This window comes from Tachyglossus aculeatus, unplaced genomic scaffold, assembly GCF_015852505.1.
Source record: "Tachyglossus aculeatus isolate mTacAcu1 unplaced genomic scaffold, mTacAcu1.pri scaffold_175_arrow_ctg1, whole genome shotgun sequence".
Taxonomy (NCBI): Eukaryota; Metazoa; Chordata; class Mammalia; order Monotremata; family Tachyglossidae; genus Tachyglossus; species Tachyglossus aculeatus.
In genome coordinates this window covers 201,361-220,924 of record NW_024044896.1, presented here as the reverse complement: position 1 = coordinate 220,924, position 19,564 = coordinate 201,361, and positions in this window count along the sequence as shown.

Here is a 19,564-nt window from a genome sequence, read left to right as displayed (position 1 = left end):
CCGCTCCGTCTAGAGCCATCACCCCGCTCCGTCTAGTGCCATCCCCCCGCTCCGTCTAGTGCCATCCCCCCGCTCCGTCTAGTGCCATCCCCCCGCTCCGTCTGTGCCACCCCCCCGCTCCGGCTAGTGCCACCCCCCCGCTCCGGCTAGTGCCACCCCCCCGCTCCGGCTAGTGCCACCCCCCCCGCTCCGGCTAGTGCCACCCCCCCGCTCCGGCTAGTGCCACCCCCCCGCTCCGTCTAGTGCTACCCCCCCCGCTCCGTCTAGTGCTACCCCCCCGCTCCGTCTAGTGCTACCCCCCCGCTCCGTCTAGTGCTATCCCCCCGCTCCGTCTAGTGCTATCCCCCCGCTCCGTCTAGTGCTATACCCCGCTCCGTCTAGTGCTATATCCTGCTCCGGCTACTGCTATCCCCCCCCGGCTCCGGCTAGTGCTATCCCCCCCCGGCTCCGGCTAGTGCTATCCCCCCCCGGCTCCGGCTAGTGCTATTCCCCCCCCCCCCCCCCCGGCTCCGGCTAGTGCTATCCCCCCGCTCCGTCTAGTGCTATCCCCCCGCTCCGTCTAGTGCTATACCCCGCTCCGTCTAGTGCTATACCCCGCTCCGTCTAGTGCTATATCCTGCTCCGGCTACTGCTATCCCCCCCCGGCTCCGGCTAGTGCTATCCCCCCCCGGCTCCGGCTAGTGCTATCCCCCCCCCCCCCGGCTCCGGCTAGTGCTGTCCCCCCACCGGCTCCGGCTAGTGCTGTCCCCCCCGGCGCCGGCTAGTGCTGTCCCCCCGGCTCCGTCTAGTGCTATTTCCCCCGCTCCGTCTAGTGCTATCCCCCCGCTCCGTCTAGTGCTATACCCCCGCTCCGTCTAGTGCTATACCCCGCTCCGTCTAGTGCTATACCCCACTCCGTCTAGTGCTATATCCCGCTCCGTCTAGTGCTATCCCCCAGCTCCGTCTAGTGCTATCCCCCAGCTCCGTCTAGTGCTATCCCCCAGCTCCGTCTAGTGCTATCCCCCAGCTCTGTTTAATGCTATCCCCCAGCTCCGTCTAGTGCTATCCCCCTGCTTCGCCTAGTGGTATCCCCCCCTGCTCTGCCTAGTGCTATCCCCCCCGCCTAGTGCTGTTGCCCCCTGCTCTGCTTAGTGCTGTTGCCCCCTGCTCTGCTTAGTGCTGTTGCCCCCCGGCTCTGCGTAGTGCTATCCCCTGCTCCCTGCCTAGTGCCGTGACCCCCCCCGCCCGGCCTGGTGCTGTTGCCCCCCCCCCGCCAGGCCTGGTCCTGTCGCCCCCCCCGCCAGGCCTGGTCCTGTCGCCCCCCCCCCGCCCGGCCCGGTGCTGTCGCCCCCCCGCTCTGCCCGGTGCTGTCCCCCCCCCGCTCTGCCCGGTGCTGTACCCCCCCACCCTGCCCGGTGCTGTACCCCCTGCTCTGCCCGGTGCTGCCCCCCGCTGCTCTGTCTAGTGCTGTCCCCCCCGCTCTGCCCAGTGCTGTCCATCCCTGCTCTGCCCAGTGCTATCCCCCACCCCCCGGCTCTGCCCAGTGCTATCCCCCCTTAGCTCTGGCCAGTGTTATCCCCCCTGCTCTGCCTAGTGTTATCCCCCCCATCTCTGCCTAGTGCTATCCCCCCTCCCCCCGACTCTGCCTAGTGCTATCCCCCCCCCACACACACACCCCCGGCTCTGCCTAGTGCTATCCACCCCCGGCTCTGCCTAGTGCTATCCCCCCCCCGGCTCTGCCTAGTGCTATCCCCCCCGGCTCTGCCTAGTGCTATCCCCCCCTGGCTCTGCCTAGTGCTATCCCCCCCCGGCTCTGCCTAGTGCTATCCCCCCCGGCTCTGCCTAGTGCTATCCCCCCCCCCCAGCTCTGCCTAGTGCTATCCCCCCCTGCTCTGCCTAGTGCTATTGCCCCCCTGGCTCTGCCTAGTGCTATCCCCCCCACCCCCCCGCCCGCTCTGCCTAGTGCTATCCCTCCCTGCTCTGCCTGGTTCTATCCCCACCGGCTCTGCCTAGTGCTAGCCCCCCCACCCCTGCTCTGCCTAGTGCTATCCCCTGATGCCTAGTGCTGTGCCCCCTTCTCTACCTAGTGCTATCTCCCTGCTCCGCCTAGTGCTATTCCCCCCAGCTGTGCCTAGTGCTACTGCCCTTTGCCCCGCCCACGGCTGTCACCCCCACCCCACCTACAGCTGTCACCCCTCCTGCCCCGACTAGGGCTGTCCCCCTGCTCCGCTTAGTGCTGTTGCCCACAGCCCCGCCTAGGGCTGTCACCCCCCTGCTCCATCTAGTGCTATCCCCCCCTCCTCCTAGTGCTATCCCCCTCGCTCCACCTAGGTCTGTCACCCCCCGCCTCGAATAGTTTTGCCCCCGCCCCCCCCACAATCTGTCTAGTGCTATCCCCCTCACCTAGTGCTGTCCCCCCTGCTCGGTCTAGTGCTATCCCCCCACCCCGCCTAGTGCTATCCCCCGCTCTACCTAGTGCTATCCCCCCACTCTGCCTATTGCTTTAACCCCCGGCCCCAACTGCGGTTGTCACCCCCCAGCTCCGTCTAGTGCTATCCCCCCACCTAGTGCTGTCCCCCGTGCTCCACCTAGTGCTATCCCCCCGCTCTGCCTAGTGCTATCCCCCCGCTCTGCCTAGTGCTACCCCCCGATCCGCCTAGTGCTATCCCCCCTGCCCCACCTAGTGCCTATCCCCCCCACTGTACCTAGTGCTATCCCCCCGCTCTTCCTAGTGCTATCACCCCGCCGTGCCTAGTGCTATCCCCCCAGGCTCTGCCTAGTGCTATCTCCCAACTCCTCCTAGTGCTATCCCCCCCGCCTAGTGCTGTCCCCCCGGCTCCGTCTAGTGTTATCACCCCACTCCGTCTAGTGCTACCCCCTCCGCCTAGTGCTATCCCCGCCGGCTCCGCCTAGTGCTATCCCTGCCGGCTCCGCCTAGTGCTGTCCCCCCTGCCCCCCCGCTCCGTCTAGTGTTAACCGCCCGCTCCGTCTAGTGTTATCCCGCCAGCTCCGTCTAGTGTTATCCCCCCGCTCAGTCTAGTATTATCCCCCCGCTCCGTCTAGTATTATTCCCCTCGCTCCGACTAGTGCTCCGGCTCTGCCCAGTGCTATCCCCCCCTGCGTCTAGTGTAACAACCCCCTGCGTCTAGTGTAATCCCCCCGCTCCGTCTAGTTTTATCCCCCTCACTCCGTCTAGTTTTATCCCCCTCGCTCCGTCTAGTTTTATCCCCCTCGCTCCGTCTAGTTTTATCCCCCTCGCTCCGTCTAGTGTTATCCCCCTCGCTCCGTCTAGTGTTATCCCCCTCGCTCCGTCTAGTGTTATCCCCCTCGCTCCGTCTAGTGTTATCCCCCTCGCTCTGTCTAGTGTTATCCCCCTCGCTCCGTCTAGTGTTATTCCCCCTCCCTCTGTCTAGTGTTATCCCCCTCCCTCCGTCTAGTGTTATCCCCCGCTCCGTCTACTGTTATCCCCCCTCTCCGTCTAGTGTTTCCCCCCTGCTCCGTCTACTGTTATCCCCCCTCTCCGTCTAGTGCTATCCCCCTCCGCCTAGCGCTATCCCTCTCTGTCTAGTGCTATCCCCCCGCTCCGACTAGTGCTATCCCCCCGCTCCGACTAGTGCTAACCCCCTGCTCCTAGTGCTATCCCCCTGCTCTGACTAGTGCTATCCCCCTGCCCTGCCTAGTGCTATCCCCCCGCTCCTCCTAGTGCTATCCCCCCGCTCCGACTAGTGCTGTCCCCCCACTCCTCCTAGTGCTGTCCCCCCCCGGCTCTGCCTAGTGCCACCCCCCCGGCTCTGCCTGGTGCCACCCGCCCCCCGGCTCTGCCTGGTGCCACCCCCCCCCCCCGGCTCTGCCTGGTGCCACCCCCCCCCCCGGCTCTGCCTGGTGCCACCCCCCCCCGGCTCTGCCTGGTGCCACCCCCCCCCCAGCTCTGCCTGGTGCCACCCCCCCCGGCTCTGCCTGGTGCCACCCCCCCCCCCGGCTCTGCCTGGTGCCACCCCCCCCCGGCTCTGCCTGGTGCCATCCCCCCCGGCTCTGCCTGGTGCCATCCCCCCCGGCTCTGCCTGGTGCCATCCCCCCCGGCTCTGCCTGGTGCCATCCCCCCCGGCTCTGCCTGGTGCCATCCCCCCCGGCTCTGCCTAGTGCTTTCACCCCACACCTCCTAGTGGCTATCCCCCCACTCCTCCTAGTGCTATCCCCCCAGCCTAGTGCTGTCCCTCCCGCTCCGCCTAGTGCTATCCCCCCGCTCTGCCTAGTGCTATCCCCCCCAGGCTCTTCCCAGTGGTATCCCCCCCGGCTCTTCCCAGTGGTATCCCCCCCCCCCCGGCTCTTCCCAGTGGTATTCCCCGCCCCGGCTCTTCCCAGTGGTATCCCCCCCCCCGCTCTTCCCAGTGCTATCCCCCCCGGCTCTTCCCAGTGGTATCCCCCCCCCCGCTCTTCCCAGTGCTATCCCCCCCCGGCTCTTCCCAGTGCTATCCCCGCCGGCTCTGCCCAGTGCTATCCCCCCCGGCTCTGCCCAGTGCTATCCCCCCCGGCTCTGCCCAGTGCTATCCCCCCCGGGCTGTGCCTAGTGCTATCCCCCCCGCCACCCCCCGGCTCTGCCTCGTGCTATCCCCCCCTGCTCTCCCTAGTGCTATCACTCCCTGCCTAGTGCTATCAGCCCCCGCCTAGTGCTATCCTCCCGCTCTGCCCAGTGCTATCCTCCCGCTCTGCCCAGTGCTATCCTCCCGCTCTGCCTAGTGCCATCCCCCTGCTCTGCCTAGTGCCATCCCCCTGCTCTGCCTAGTGCTATCCCCCTGCTCTGCCTAGTGCTATCCCCCTGCTCTGCCTAGTGCTATCCCCCTGCTCTGCCTAGTGCTATCCCCCTGCTCTGCCTAGTGCTATCCCCCTGCTCTGCCTAGTGCTATCCCCCTGCTCTGCCTAGTGCTATCCCCCTGCTCTGCCTAGTGCTATCCCCCTGCTCAGCCTAGTGTTATCCGCCTTCTCAGCCTAGTGTTATCCCCCTGCTCTGCCTAGTGCTATCCCTCCTGCTCTGCCAAGTGCTATCCCCCACTACTATTGCTGTTCCCCCCGCTTTGTCTAGTGTTAACCGCCCGCTCCGTCTAGTGTTAACCGCCCGCTCCGTCTAGTGTTAACCGCCCGCTCCGTCTAGTGTTATCCCCCCCGCTCCGTCTAGTGTTATCCCCCCCGCTCCGTCTAGTGTTATCCCCCCCGCTCCGTCTAGTGTTATCCCCCCCGCTCCGTCTAGTGTTTCCCCCCCGCTCCGTCTAGTGTTATCCCCCCCGCTCCGTCTAGTGTTTCCCCCCCGCTCCGTCTAGTGTTTCCCCCCCGCTCCGTCTAGTGTTTCCCCCCCGCTCCGTCTAGTGTTATCCCCCCCCGCTCCGTCTAGTGTTATCCCCCCCCGCTCCGTCTAGTGTTATCCCCCCCGCTCCGTCTAGTGTTATCCCCCCCCGCTCCGTCTAGTGTTATCCCCCCCGCTCCGTCTAGTGTTATCCCCCCCGCTCCGTCTAGTGTTATCCCCCCTCTCCGTCTAGTGCTATCCTCCTCCGTCTAGTGCTATCCCTCTCTGTCTAGTGCTATCCCCCTGCTCCGACTAGTGCTCCAGCTCTTCCCAGTGCTATCCCCCCCGGCTCTTCCCAGTGCTATCCCCACCGGCTCTGCCCAGTGCTATCCCCCCCCGGCTCTGCCCAGTGCTATCCCCCCCGGCTCTGCCCAGTGTTATCCCCCTCGCTCCGTCTAGTGTTATCCCCCTCGCTCCGTCTAGTGTTATCCCCCTCGCTCCGTCTAGTGTTATCCCCCTCGCTCCGTCTAGTGTTATCCCCCTCGCTCCGTCTAGTGTTATCCCCCTCGCTCCGTCTAGTGTTATCCCTCTCGCTCCGTCTAGTGTTATCCCCCTCGCTCCGTCTAGTGTTATCCCCCCCCCTCCGTCTAGTGCTATCCCCCCTCTCCGTCTAGTGCTATCCCCCCTCTCCGTCTAGTGCTATCCCCCCTCTCCGTCTAGTGCTATCCCCCCTCTCCGTCTAGTGCTATCCCTCTCTGTCTAGCGCCATCCCCCCGCTCCGACTAGCGCCATCCCCCCGCTCCGACTAGCGCCATCCCCCCGCTCCGACTAGCGCCGTCCCCCCGCTCCGACTAGCGCCGTCCCCCCGCTCCGACTAGCGCCGTCCCCCCGCTCCGACTAGCGCCGTCCCCCCGCTCCGACTAGCGCCGTCCCCCCGCTCCGACTAGCGCCGTCCCCCCGCTCCGACTAGCGCCGTCCCCCCGCTCCGACTAGCGCCGTCCCCCCCGCTCCGACTAGCGCCGTCCCCCCGCTCCGACTAGCGCCGTCCCCCCGCCCTGCCTAGCGCCGTCCCCCCGCCCTGCCTAGCGCCGTCCCCCCGCCCTGCCTAGCGCCGTCCCCCCGCCCTGCCTAGTGCCATCCCCCCCGCCCTGCCTAGTGCCGTCCCCCCGCCCTGCCTAGTGCCGTCCCCCCGCCCTGCCTAGTGCCGTCCCCCCGCCCTGCCTAGTGCCGTCCCCCCGCCCTGCCTAGTGCCGTCCCCCCGCTCCGCCTAGTGCCGTCCCCCCGCTCCGACTAGTGCCGTCCCCCCGCTCCGACTAGTGCCGTCCCCCCCGCTCCGACTGGTGCCGTTTCCCCCCCGGCTCTGCCTGGTGCCGTTTCCCCCCCGGCTCTGCCTGGTGCCGTCCCCCCCTGGCTCTGCCTGGTGCCGTCCCCCCCTGGCTCTGCCTGGTGCCGTCCCCCCCTGGCTCTGCCTGGTGCCGTCCCCCCCTGGCTCTGCCTGGTGCCACCCCCCCCGGCTCTGCCTGGTGCCACCCCCCCCGGCTCTGCCTGGTGCCATCCCCCCTGGCTCTGCCTGGTGCCATCACCCCACACCACCTAGTGGCTATCCCCCCACTCCTCCTAGTGCTATCCCCCCAGCCTAGTGCTGTCCCCCCGCTCCGTCTAGTGGTATCCCCCAACTCCGTCTAGTGCTATCCCCCTCCGTCTAGTGCTATCCCCCTCCGTCTAGTGCTATCCCCCTCCGTCCAGTGCTGTCCCCTTCCATCTAGTGCTATCCCCCCGCTCCGCCTAGTGCTATCCCCCCGCTCCGCCTAGTGCTATCCCCCCGCTCCGACTCGTGCTATCCCCCCCGCTCTGCCTAGTGCTATCCCCCCCCCGGCTCTTCCCAGTGCTATCCCCCCCCGGCTCTTCCCAGTGCTATCCCCCCCGGCTCTTCCCAGTGCTATCCCCCCTGGCTCTTCCCAGTGCTACCCTCCCCACCCGGCTCTTCCCAGTGCTATCCCCGCCAGCACTTCCCAGTGCTATCCCCCCCGGCTCTGCCCAGGGCTATCCCCCCCGGCTCTGCCCAGGGCTATCCCCCCCCCCGGCTCTGCCCAGGGCTATCCCCCCCCGGCTCTGCCCAGGGCTATCCCCCCCCGGCTCTGCCCAGTGCTATCCCCCCCCCGCTCTGCCCAGTGCTATCCCCCCCGCTCTGCCCAGTGCTATCCCCCCCGCTCTGCCCAGTGCTATCCCCCCCGCTCTGCCCAGTGCTATCCCCCCCGCTCTGCCCAGTGCTATCCCGCCCGCTCTGCCCAGTGCTATCCCGCCCGCTCTGCCCAGTGCTATCCCCCCCGCTCTGCCCAGTGCTATCCCCCCCGCTCTGCCCAGTGCTATCCCCCCCGCTCTGCCCAGTGCTATCCCCCCCTGCTCTGCCCAGTGCTATCCCCCCAGCTCTGCCCAGTGCTATCCCCCCCAGCTCTGCCCAGTGCTACCCCCCCGCTCTGCCCAGTGCTATCCCCCCCCCGCTCTGCCCAGTGCTATCCGCCCCGCTCTGCCCAGTGCTATCCCCCCCTGCTCTGCCCAGTGCTATCCCCCCCTGCTCTGCCCAGTGCTATCCCCCCCGTTCTGCCCAGTGCTATTCCCCCGCCCTGCCTAGTGCTATCCCCCCGCCCTGCCTAGTGCTATCCCCCCGCCCTGCCTAGTGCTGTCCCCCCACTCCTCCTAGTGCTGTCCCCCCCACTCCTCCTAGTGCTGTCCCCTCCTGCTCTGCCTAGTGCTGTCCCCCCGCTCCGTGTAGTGTTATCCCCCCACTCCGTCTAGTGCTATCTCCCGGATCCGCCTAGGGCTGTCGCCCCCTGCCCCGACTAGGGTTGTTGCCCCTGCGCTCCATCTACTGCTATCCCCCTGCTCTGCCTAGTGCTATCCCCCCCTGCTCTGCCTACTGCTATCCCTCCCGCCTAGTGCTGTCCCCCCCGCTGCGTCTAGTGTTATCCCCCATCTCCATCTAGTGCTATCCCCCTGCTCGGTCTAGTGCTATCTCCCTGTTCCTCCTAGGGCTGTTGGCTCCCGCCCCGTCTAGGGCTGTTGCCCCCCGCCCTGCCTAGTGCTGTCATCCCCTGCCGTGCCTAAGGCTGTCGACCCCCTGCCCCACCTAGGGCTGTCCCCCTGCTCTGCCTAGTGCTATCCCCTGCTCCCCCTAGTGCTATCCCCCTGCTCCGCCTAGTGCTTTCCCCCATTCTGTCTAGTGCTATCCCCCCACTCTGCCTAAGGCTGTCACCTCCCTCCCTGACTACGGTTCTCACCACCCCCTGCTCCACCTAGTGCTATCCCCCTGCTCCGACTAGTGCTATCCCCCCACCCTGCCTAGTGCTAGCCCCCCACCCTGCCTAGTGCTAGCCCCCTGCTCCGACTAGTGCTGTCCCCCCACTCCTCCTAGTGCTGTCCCCCCCCCCCGCTCTGCCTAGTGCTGTCCCCTCCTGCTCTGCCTAGTGCTGTCCCCCTGCTCCGTGTAGTTATGCCCCCGCTCCGTCTAGTGTTATCCCCCCACTCCGTCTAGTGCTATCTCCCGGATCCGCCTAGGGCTGTAGCCCCCTGCCCCGACTAGGGTTGTTGCCCCTACGCTCCATCTATTACTATCCCCCTGCTCCACCTAGTGCTATCCCCCCCTGCTCTGCCTACTGCTATCCCTCCCGCCTAGTGCTGTCCCCCCGCTGCGTCTAGTGTTATCCCCCATCTCCATCTAGTGCTATCCCCCTGCTCGGTCTAGTGCTATCCCCCTGCTTGGTCTAGTGCTATCTCCCTGTTCCTCCTAGGGCTGTTGGCTCCCTCCCCGTCTAGGGCTGTCGCCCCCCGCCCTGCCTAGTGCTGTCATCCCCTTCCGCGCCTAAGGCTGTCGACCCCCTGCCCCACCTAGGGCTGTCCCCCCTGCTCTGCCTAGTGCTATCCCCCGCTTCCCCTAGTGCTATCCCCCTGCTCCGCCTAGTGCTTCCCCCCCATTCCGTCTAGTGCTATCCCCCCACTCTGCCTAAGGCTGTCACCTCCCTCCCTGACTACGGTTCTCACCCCCGCCCCCCCCAGCTCCGCCTAGTGCTATCCCCCCCTGCTCTGCCTAGTGCTATCCCCACCACCTAGTGCTGTCCCCCCACTCCGTCTACTGCTATCACCCAGCTCCATCTAGTGCTATCCCCCCACTCCGTCTAGGGCTGTCGCCCCCTGCCCCGACTAGGTTTGTTTCCCCACGCTCCATCTAGTGCTATCCCCCTGCTCTGCCTAGTGCTATGGCCCCCTGCTCTGCCTAGTGCTGTCCCCCCCCGCTCCGCCTAGTGCAATCCTCCCATTCCGCCTAGTGCTATCCCTCTGCTCCATCTAGTGTTATCGCTGCCCCCCGCACCTTGCCTAGTGCTATTCCCCCTGCCTAGTGCTATCCCCCTGCTCCGTCTAGTGCTATCCCCCCCGCTCCTCCTAGGACTGTTGCCTCCCGCCCTGCCTATGGCTGTCGCCCCCCGGCCCTGCCTAGTGCTGTTGTCCCCTGCCCCGCCTAGGGCTATCACCCCCTCTCTGCCTAGTGCTGTCCCCCCGCTCCGTCTAGTGCTGTCCCCCCGCTCCGTCTAGTGCTGTCCCCCCGCTCCGCCTAGTGCTGTCCCCCCGCTCCGCCTACTGCTGTCCCCCCGCTCCGCCTACTGCTGTCCCCCCGCTCCGTCTAGTGCTGTCCCCCCGCTCCGTCTAGTGCTGTCCCCCCGCTCCGTCTAGTGCTGTCCCCCCGCTCCGTCTAGTGCTGTCCCCCCGCTCCGTCTAGTGCTGTCCCCCCGCTCCGTCTAGTGCTGTCCCCCCGCTCCGCCTAGTGCTATCTCCCTCTCTGTCTAGTGCTATCCCCCCACCCTGCTTAGGGCTGTCACCCCCTGCCCTGACTACGGTTGTTGCCCACCTGCTCCGCCTAGTGCTGTCCCCTCCACTCCATCTAGTGCTATCCCCCCGCTCTTCCTAGTGCTACCCCCCTACTCCGCCTACGGCTGTTGCCCCCTGCCCCGGCTAGGGTTGTTGCCCCCCCACTCCGCCTAGTGCTAACCCCCCACTCCGCCTAGTGCTAACCCCCCACTCCGCCTAGTGCTAACCCCCCACTCTGCCTAGTGTTAACCCCCCACTCTGCCTAGTGTTAACCCCCCACTCCGCCTAGTGCTAACCCCCCACTCCACCTAGTTCTATCCCCCTGCTGCGTCTCGTGCTATCCCCCCACTCCTCGTATTGCTGTCAACCACTACCCTGACTAGGGTTGTTGCCCCCCTGCTCCGCCTAGTGCTATCCCCCCCGGCTCCGCCTAGTGCTATCCCCCCCGGCTCCGCCTAGTGCTATCCCCCCCGGCTCCGCCTAGTGCTATCCCCCCCGGCTCCGCCTAGTGCTATCCCCCCCGGCTCCGCCTAGTGCTATCCCCCCCCGGCTCCGCCTAGTGCTATCCCCCCCGGCTCCGCCTAGTGCTATCCCCCCCGGCTCCGCCTAGTGCTATCCCCCCCGGCTCCGCCTAGTGCTATCCCCCCCCGCTCCGCCTAGTGCTATCCCCCCCCGCTCCGCCTAGTGCTATCCCCGCCCCGCTCCGCCTAGTGCTATCCCCCCCCCGCTCCGCCTAGTGCTATCCCCCCCCCGCTCCGCCTAGTGCTATCCCCCCCGCTCCGCCTAGTGCTATCCCCCCCGCTCCGCCTAGTGCTATCCCCCCGCTCCGCCTAGTGCTAACCCCCCGCTCCGCCTAGTGCTAACCCCCCGCTCCGCCTAGTGCTAACCCCCCCGCTCCGCCTAGTGCTAACCCCCCGCTCCGCCTAGTGCTAACCCCCCGCTCCGCCAAGTGCTAACCCCCCGCTCCGCCTAGTGCTATCCCCCCGCTGCGTCTCTTGCTATCCCCCTGCTGCATCTCGTGCTTTCCCCCCACTCCTCGTATTGTTGTCACCCCATACCCCAACTAGGGTTGTTGCCCCCCCACTCCGCCTAGTGCTATCCCCCACACCGCCTAGTGCTATCCCTCCCCCCCCCGTTCTGGCTAGTGCTACCCCCCCTCCTAGTGCTGTCCCCCCACTCCGTCTTGTGCTGTCCCCCCGCTCCGTCTTGTGCCGTCCCCCCGCTCCGTCTTGTGCCGTCCCCCCCGCTCCGTCTTGTGCCGTCCCCCCCGCTCCGTCTTGTGCCGTCCCCCCGCTCCGTCTTGTGCCGTCCCCCCGCTCCGTCTTGTGCCGTCCCCCCGCTCCGTCTTGTGCCGTCCCCCCGCTCCGTCTTGTGCCGTCCCCCCAGCTCCGTCTTGTGCCGTCCCCCCCGCTCCGTCTTGTGCCGTCCCCCCCGCTCCGTCTAGTGCCGTCCCCCCCGCTCCGTCTAGTGCCGTCCCCCCCGCTCCGTCTAGTGCCGTCCCCCCCGCTCCGTCTAGTGCCGTCCCCCCCGCTCCGTCTAGTGCCGTCCCCCCGCTCCGTCTAGTGCCGTCCCCCCGCTCCGTCTAGTGCCGTCCCCCCGCTCCGTCTAGTGCCGTCCCCCCGCTCCGTCTAGTGCCGTCCCCCCGCTCCGTCTTGTGCTGTCCCCCCAGCTCCGTCTAGTGCTGTCCCCCCAGCTCCGTCTAGTGCTGTCCCCCCAGCTCCGTCTAGTGCTGTCCCCCCAGCTCCGTCTAGTGCTGTCCCCCCAGCTCCGTCTAGTGCTAGCCCCCCACGCCGTCTAGTGCTAGCCCCCTGCGCTGTCTAGTGCTAGCCCCCCGCTCCTCCTAGGGCTGTCGCCCCCCCCCCCCCGCCTAGTGCTGTTGCCCCCCGCCCTGCCTACTGCTGTAATCCCCTGCCCCGCCTAGGGCTATCCCACCTGCTCTGCCTAGTGCTATCCCCCTGCTCTGCTTAGTGCTATCCCCTCATTCCACCTAGGGCTGTCACCCCCTGCCCCAACAACGGTTGTCGTGCCCCGGCTCCACCTACAGCTATCCTCCCCTGCTCTGCCTAGTTCTATCCCCCTGACCTAGTGCTGTCCCCCCTGCTCCATCTAGTGCTATCCTTTGGCTCTGTCTAGTGATATTCCCCCGCTCCGCCTAGGGCTATCGCCCCCTGCCCCGACTAGGGTTGTTGCCCCTCTGCTCTGCCTAGTGCTATCCCCCCCGCCTAGTGCTTTCCCCCTCGCTCCGTCTAATACTACCCTCCTGCTCCGCCTAGTGCTATCCCCCCCTGTTCTGCCTAGTGCTATTCCCCCCACCTACTGCTTTCCCCCTCGCTCCATCTAGTGCTATCCCCCAGCTCCGCCTAGTGCTATTCTTCCCCTGCTCTGCCTAATACTATTCCCCGCCACCCAGCCTAGGGCTGTCGCTGCCCCGCCTAGTGCTATCCCCCCCGCCGCGCCTAGAGCTATCCCCCTCACCCCGCCTAACGCTATCCCCCCCGTCCCGCCTAGTGCTTTCCCCCCGCCTCGCCTAGGGCTGTCGCCCCAGCTTCGCCTAGTGCAGTCGCCCCCCACCTCGCCTAGTGCTGTCGCCCCCCCCCACCTCGCCTAGTGCTATCACCCCCACTCTGCCTAGTGCTATACCCCCCGCCTAGTGCTTTCCCCCCGTCCGTCTAGTGCTATCCCCCCGCTCCGCCTACTGCTATCCCTCCCTGCTCTGCCTAGTGCTATCCACCCCGCCTAGTGCTGTCCCCCCGCTCCCTCTAGTGCTGTCCCCCCGCTCCGTCTAGTGCTATCTCCCCGATCCGCCTAGGGCTGTTGCCCCTGCCCCGACTAGGGTTGTTGCCCCCACGCTCCGCCTACTGCTATTCCCCTGCTCCGCCTACTGCTATCCCCCTGCTCTGCCTAGTGCTGTCCCTCCCGCTCCGCCTAGTGCTATCCCCTTGCTCTGTCTAGTGCTATACTCCCGTTTCGCCTAGTGCTATGCCCCCCGCCCCGCCTAGTGCTATGCCCGCCCCCCCGCCCCGCCTAGGGCTGTCGCCCCCCCCGCCCCGCCTAGGGCTGTCGCCCCCCCCCCTCGCCTAGGGCTGTCGCCCCCCTCCCCACCTCGCCTAGTGCTATCGCCCCTGCTCTGTCTAGTGCTATACCCCCTGCCTCGTGCTTTCCCCCCTGGTCCGTCTAGTTCTATCCCCGAGCTCTGCCTACTGCTATCCCCCCTCCCGCTCTGCCTAGTGCTATCCACCCCGCCTAGTGCTGTCCCCCCACTTCCTCTAGTGCTATCCCCCCGCTCCGTCAAGTGCTATCTCCCCGGTCCACCTAGGACTGTCGCCCCCTGCCCCAACTAGGGTTGTTGCCCCCACGCTCCGTCTACTGCTATCCCCCTGCTCCGCCTATTGCTATCCCCCCCCCCGTCTAGTGCTGTCCCCGCCCCGCTCCGTCTAGTGCTATCGCCCCACTCCGTCTAGTGCTATCCCCCTGCTCCGTCTAGTGCTATCCCCCTGCTCTGTCAAGTGCTATCCCCCCGTTCCTCCTAGGGCTGTTGCCCCCCTGCCCCGCCTAAGGCTGTCGCCCCCCTGCCCTGCCTAGTGCTATCCCCCCCGCTCCACCTAGTTCTATCCCCCCAACCTAGTGCTGTCCCCCCTGCTCTGTCTAGTGCTATCCCTCGGCTCCATCTGGTGATATTCCCCCGCTCCGCCTAGGGCTATCGCCCCCTGCCCTGACTAGGGTTATTGGCCCCCCCCCAGCTCCATCTAGTACTATCTCCCTGCTCTGCCTAGTGCTATCCCCCCCGCCTAGTGCTTTCCCCCCCGCTCCGCCTAGGGCTATCGCCCCCTGCCCCGACTAGGGTTATTGCCCCCCCCAGCTCCATCTAGTACTATCTTCCTGCTCTGCCTAGTGCTATCCCCCCCGCCTAGTGCTTTCCCCCTTGCTCTGTCTAGTGCTATCGCCCAGCTCCACCAAGTGCTATTCCCCCCCGCCCCCCCTAGGGCTGTCGCTGCCCCGCCTAGTGCTATCCCCCCCGCCCCGCCTAATGCTTTCCCCCCCTGCCTCGTCTAGGGCTGTTGCCCCCAGCTTCGCCTAGTGCTGTCGCCCCCCCCCCACCTCGCCTAGTGCTGTCGCCCCCCCACCTCGCCTAGTGCTGTCACCCCCCCCACCTCACCTAGTGCTGTCACCCCCCCCCCCCACCTCGACTAGTACTGTCGCCCCCCCACCTCGCCTAGTGCTATCCCCCGGCTCCGTCTAGTGCTATCTCCCCGATCCACCTAGGGCTGTCGCCCCCTGCCCCGACTAGGGTTGTTGCCCCCACACTCCGTCTACTGCTATCCCCCTGCTCCGCCTACCGCTATCTCCCCCACCTAGCGCTGTCCCCCCGCTCCATCTAGTGCTATCGCCCCACTCCATTTAGTGCTAACCCCCCGCTCCGCCTAGTGCTAACCCCCCGCTCCGCCTAGTGCTAACCCCCCGCTCCGCCTAGTGCTAACCCCCCGCTCCGCCTAGTGCTAACCCCCCACTCCGCCTAGTGCTAACCCCCCGCTCCACCTAGTGCTAACCCCCAGCTCTGCCAAGTGCTAACCCCCCGCTCCTAGTGCTATCCCCCTGCTGCATCTCGTGCTATCCCCCCGACTCCTCGTATTGCTGTCACCCCATACCCCGACTTGGGTTGTTGCCCCCCCGCTCCGCCTAGGGCTATCCCCCTGCTCTGCCTAGTGCTATCCCTCCCCCTCACCCTGCTCTGGCTAGTGCTACCCCCCCCCAGTGCTGCCCCCCCACTCCGTCTAGTGCTGTCCCCCCACTCCGTCTAGTGCTGTCCCCCCACTCAGTCTAGTGCTGTCCCCCCCACTCCGTCTAGTGCTGTCCCCCCCGCTCCGTCTAGTGCTGTCCCCCCGCTCCATCTAGTGCTGTCCCCCCCGCTCCGTCTAGTGCTGTCCCCCCCGCTCCGTCTAGTGCTGTCCCCCCGCTCCGTCTAGTGCTGTCCCCCCGCTCCGTCTAGTGCTGTCCCCCCGCTCCGTCTAGTGCTGTCCCCCCGCTCCGTCTAGTGCTGTCCCCCCGCTCCGTCTAGTGCTGTCCCCCCGCTCCGTCTAGTGCTGTCCCCCCAGCTCCGTCTAGTGCTATTGCCCCACTCCGTCTAGTGCTATCCCCCCACGCTGTCTAGTGCTAGCCCTCCACGCCGTCTAATGCTATCCCCCTGCTCCTCCTAGGGCTGTCGCCCCGCCCCCCTCACCTAGTGCTGTTGCCCCCTGCCCTGCCTACTGCTGTAATCCCCTGCCCCGCCTAGGGCTGTTGCTCCCCTGCCCCGCCTAGGGCTATCCCACCTGCTCTGCCTAGTGATATCCCCCCCCCCCTACTTAGAGCTATCCCCCCACTCCACCTAGGGCTGTCACCCCCTGCCCCAACAACGGTTGTCGTCCCCCGGCTCCACCTAGTGCTAACCTCCCCTGCTCTGCCTAGTTCTATCCCCCCGACCTAGTGCTGTCCCCCCTGCTCCGTCTAGTGCTATCCCTCGGCTCTGTCTAGTGATATTCCCCTGCTCCGCCTAGGGCTATCGCCCCCTGCCCCGACTAGGGTTCTTGCCCCCACTCTCCGTCTACTGCTATCCCGCTCTCCGCTTACTGCTATCTCCCCCACCTAGCGCTGTCCCCCCCCCCCCCGCTCCATCTAGTGCTATCGCCCCACTCCATCTAGTGCTATCGCCCCGCTTCATCTAGTGCTATCCCCCTGCTACACCTAGTGCTATCCCCCCCGCCCCGCCCAGGGCTGTCGCCCCCCCGCCCCGCCTAGGGCTGTCGCGCCCCCCTGCCCCGCCTAGGGCTGTCGCGCCCCCCTGCCCCGCCTAGGGCTGTCGCGCCCCCCTGCCCCGCCTAGGGCTGTCGCGTCCCCCTGCCCCGCCTAGGGCTGTCGCACCCCCCTGCCCTGCCTAGGGCTGTCGCGCCCCCCTGCCCCGCCTAGGGCTATCCTCCTTGCTCCGCCTAGTGCTATCCCCCCCGCTCCACCTAGTGCTATCCCCCCCACCTAGTGCTTTCCCCCTCGCTCCATCTAGTACTATCCCCCTTGCTCTGCCTAGTGCTATCCCCCCCTGCTCTGCCTAGTGCTATTCCCCCCGCCTAGTGCTTTTCCCCTCGCCCTGTCTAGTGCTATCCCCCCAGCTCCGCCCAGTGCTATTCCTCCCCTGCTCTGCCTAGTGCTATTCCCCCCCCCCCGCCCCGCCTAGGGCTGTCGCTGCCCTGCCTAGTGCTATCCCCCCTGCCCCACCTAGTGGTTGCCCCTCCCCGCCTAGGGCTGTCACCCCCCGCCTCACCTAGTGCTGTCGCCCCCGCTCTACCTACTGCTATACCCCCCGCTCTGTCTAGTGCTATACCCCCCGCCTAATGCTTTCCCCCCTAGTCCGTCTAGTTCTATCCCCCCGCTCTGCCTAGTGCTATCCACCCCGCCTAGTGCTGTCCCCCGGCTCCCTCTAGTGCTATCCCCCCGCTCCGTCTAGTGCTATCTCCCTGATCCACCTAGTGCTGTCACCCCCTGCCCTGACTAGGGTTGTTGCCCCCCTGCTCCGCCTACTGCTATCCCCCTGCTCTGTCTAGTGCTGTCCCCCCTGCTCCGTCTAGTGCTATCGCCCCACTCAGTCTAGTGCTATCCCCCTGCTCCATCTAGTGCTATCCCCCTGCTCCGTCTAGTGCTATCCCCCTGCTCTGTCTAGTGCTATCCCCCCATTCCTCCTAGGGCTGTCGCCCCCCACCCTGCCTAGGGCTGTCACCCCTGCCTAGTGCTGTCCCCCCCGCTCCACCTAGTGCTATCCCCCCGCTCCACCTAGTGCTATCCCCCCACTCCACCTAGTGCTATCCCCCCACTCCACCTAGTGCTATCCCCCCCGCCTAGTGTTGTCGCCCCCTGCTCCATCTAGGGCTGTCGCCCCCTACTCCGACAAGGATTGTTGCCCCCACCTCCGTCTACTGCTATCCCCCTGCTCCTCCTTGTGCTATCCCCCCCCTGCTCTGCCTAGTGCTGTCCCCCCTGCTCTGTCTAGTGTTATACCCCCGCTCCGCCTAGGGCTGTTGCCCACCCCGCCTAGGGCTGTTGCCCCCCCCCGCCCCGCCTAGGGCTGTCGCCCCCCCCCCACCCTGCCTAGGGCTGTCGCCCCCCGGCCCTGCCTAGGGCTGTCGCCCCCCCCCCCCCGCCCCGCCTAGGGCTGTCTCCCCCCCACCCCCGCCCCGCCTAGGGCTATCGCCCCCCCGCCCCTCCTAGGTCTGTTGCCCTCCGCACTGCCTAGGGTTGTCTCCCCCCTGCCCCTCCTAGGGCTGTCGCCCCCCCCACCGCCCTGCCTAGGCCTGTCGCCCCCCCCCCCCCCGGCCTAAGACTATCGCCCCCCGCGCCGCCTAGGGCTGTCACCCCCTGCCTCAGCTCCGGCTGTCTCCCCCACGCTCCGTCTAGTGCTATCTCCCTGCTCTGCCTAGTGCTGTCCCCCACTGCTTTGCCTAGTGCTATCCTACCGGCTCCGTCTAGTGCTGTCCCTCCGGCTCCGTCTAGTGCTATCCCCCCTGCTCCGTCTAGTGCTACCCCCCTGCTCCGTCTAGTGCTACCCCCTCGCTCCGTCGGGTGCCATCCCCCGGCTCCGTCGCGTGCCATCCCCCGGCTCCGTCGCGTGCCATCCCCCGGCTCCGTCGCGTGCCATCCCCCGGCTCCGTCGCGTGCCATCCCCCGGCTCCGTCGCGTGCCATCCCCCGGCTCCGTCGGGTGCCATCCCCCGGCTCCTCCTAGGGCTATTGCCCCCAACCCCGCCTAGGGCTGTCGCCCCCCGCCCCGCCTAGTGCTGTCGTCACCTGCCCCACCTAGAGCTGTTGCCCCCCTGCCCCGCCTAGCGCTATCCCCGCTGGTCTGTTTACTGCTATCCCCCTGCTCTGCCTAGTGCTATTGCCCCCTGCCCTGCCTAGGGCTGTCGCCCCCTGCCCTGCTTAGTGCTGTTGTCCCTTGCCGTGCCTTGGGCCGTCGCCCCCCCTGCCCCACCTAGGGCTATCCCTCCTGCTCTGCCTAGTGCTATCCCCCCGCTCCACCTAGTGCTTTCCCCCCATTCCGTCTAGTTCTATCCCCCCCGCTCCCCGCCTAGGGCTGTCACCCCCCACCCTGACTACGGTTCTCGCCTCCCCGCTCTGCCTAGTGCTATCCCCCCCGCCCCCCGCTCTGCCTAGTGCTATCCCCCCCACCTAACACTGTCCCCCTGGCTCCGTCTTGTGCTATCACCCGGCTCTGCCTAGTGCTATCCCCCCGCTCCATCTATTGCTATCCCCCGACTCCGCCTAGGGCTGTCGCCCCCTGCCCTGACTGTGTTTGTTTGTCCCCACTCTCCGTCTAGTGCTATCCCCCTGCTACGCCTAGTGCTATCGCCTCCTGCCCCGCCTAGGGCTGTTGCCCCCTGCCCTGCTTAGTGCTGTTGTCCCTTGCCGTGCCTTGGGCTGTCGCCCCCCTGCCCCACCTAAGGCTATCCCCCCTGCTCTGCCTAGTGCTATCCTCCCACTCTGCCTAGTGCTATCCCCCCGCTCCACCTAGTGCTATCCCCCCGCTCCACCTAGTGCTTTCCCCCCATTCCGTCTAGTACTATCCCCCCCCGCCCACCGCCTAGGGCTGTCAACCCCCACCCCGACTACGGTTCTCGCCTCCCCGCTCTGCCTAGTGCTATCCCCCCACCCGCTCTGCCTAGTGCTATCCCCCCCCACCTAACACTGTCCCCCTGGCTCCGTCTTGTGCTATCACCCGGCTCTGCCTAGTGCTATCCCCCCGCTCCATCTAGTGCTATCCCCCCACTCTGCCTAGGGCTGTCGCCCCCTGCCCTGACTGTTTGTTTGCCCCCACTCTCCATCTAGTGCTATCCCCCTGCTCCGCCTAGTGCTGTCCCCCCGCTCCACCTAGTGCTATCCCCCCGCTCCGCCTAGTGCTATCCCTCCGCTCCGCCTAGTGCTATCCCCCCGCTCCGCCTAGTGCTATCCCCCCGCTCCGCCTAGTGCTATCCCCCCGCTCCGCCTAGTGCTATCCCCCCTGCTCCGCCTAGTGCTATCCCTCCGCTCTGCCTAGTGCTATCCCTCCGCACCATCTAGTGTTGTTACCCCCCTGCCTCGCCTAGTGCTATCCCCCCTGCTTTTCCTAGTGCCATCCCCCCAACCTAGTGCTATCCCCCTCCTCTGTCTAGTGCTATCCCCCCTGCTCCTCCTAGGGCTGTCGCCCCCGGCCCCGCCTAGGGCTGTCGCCCCCGGCCCCGCCTAGGGCTGTCGCCCCCGGCCCCGCCTAGTGCTGTCATCCCCGGCCCCACCTAGGGCTATCACCCCCGCTCTGCCTACTGCTATCCCCCCACTCCGTCTAGTGCTATCTTCCTGCTCTGCCTAGTGCTATCCCCCCACTCCACCTAGTGCTATCCCCCCTGCCCGGCCTAGGGCTGTCGCCCCCCCCGCCCGGCCTAGGGCTGTCGCC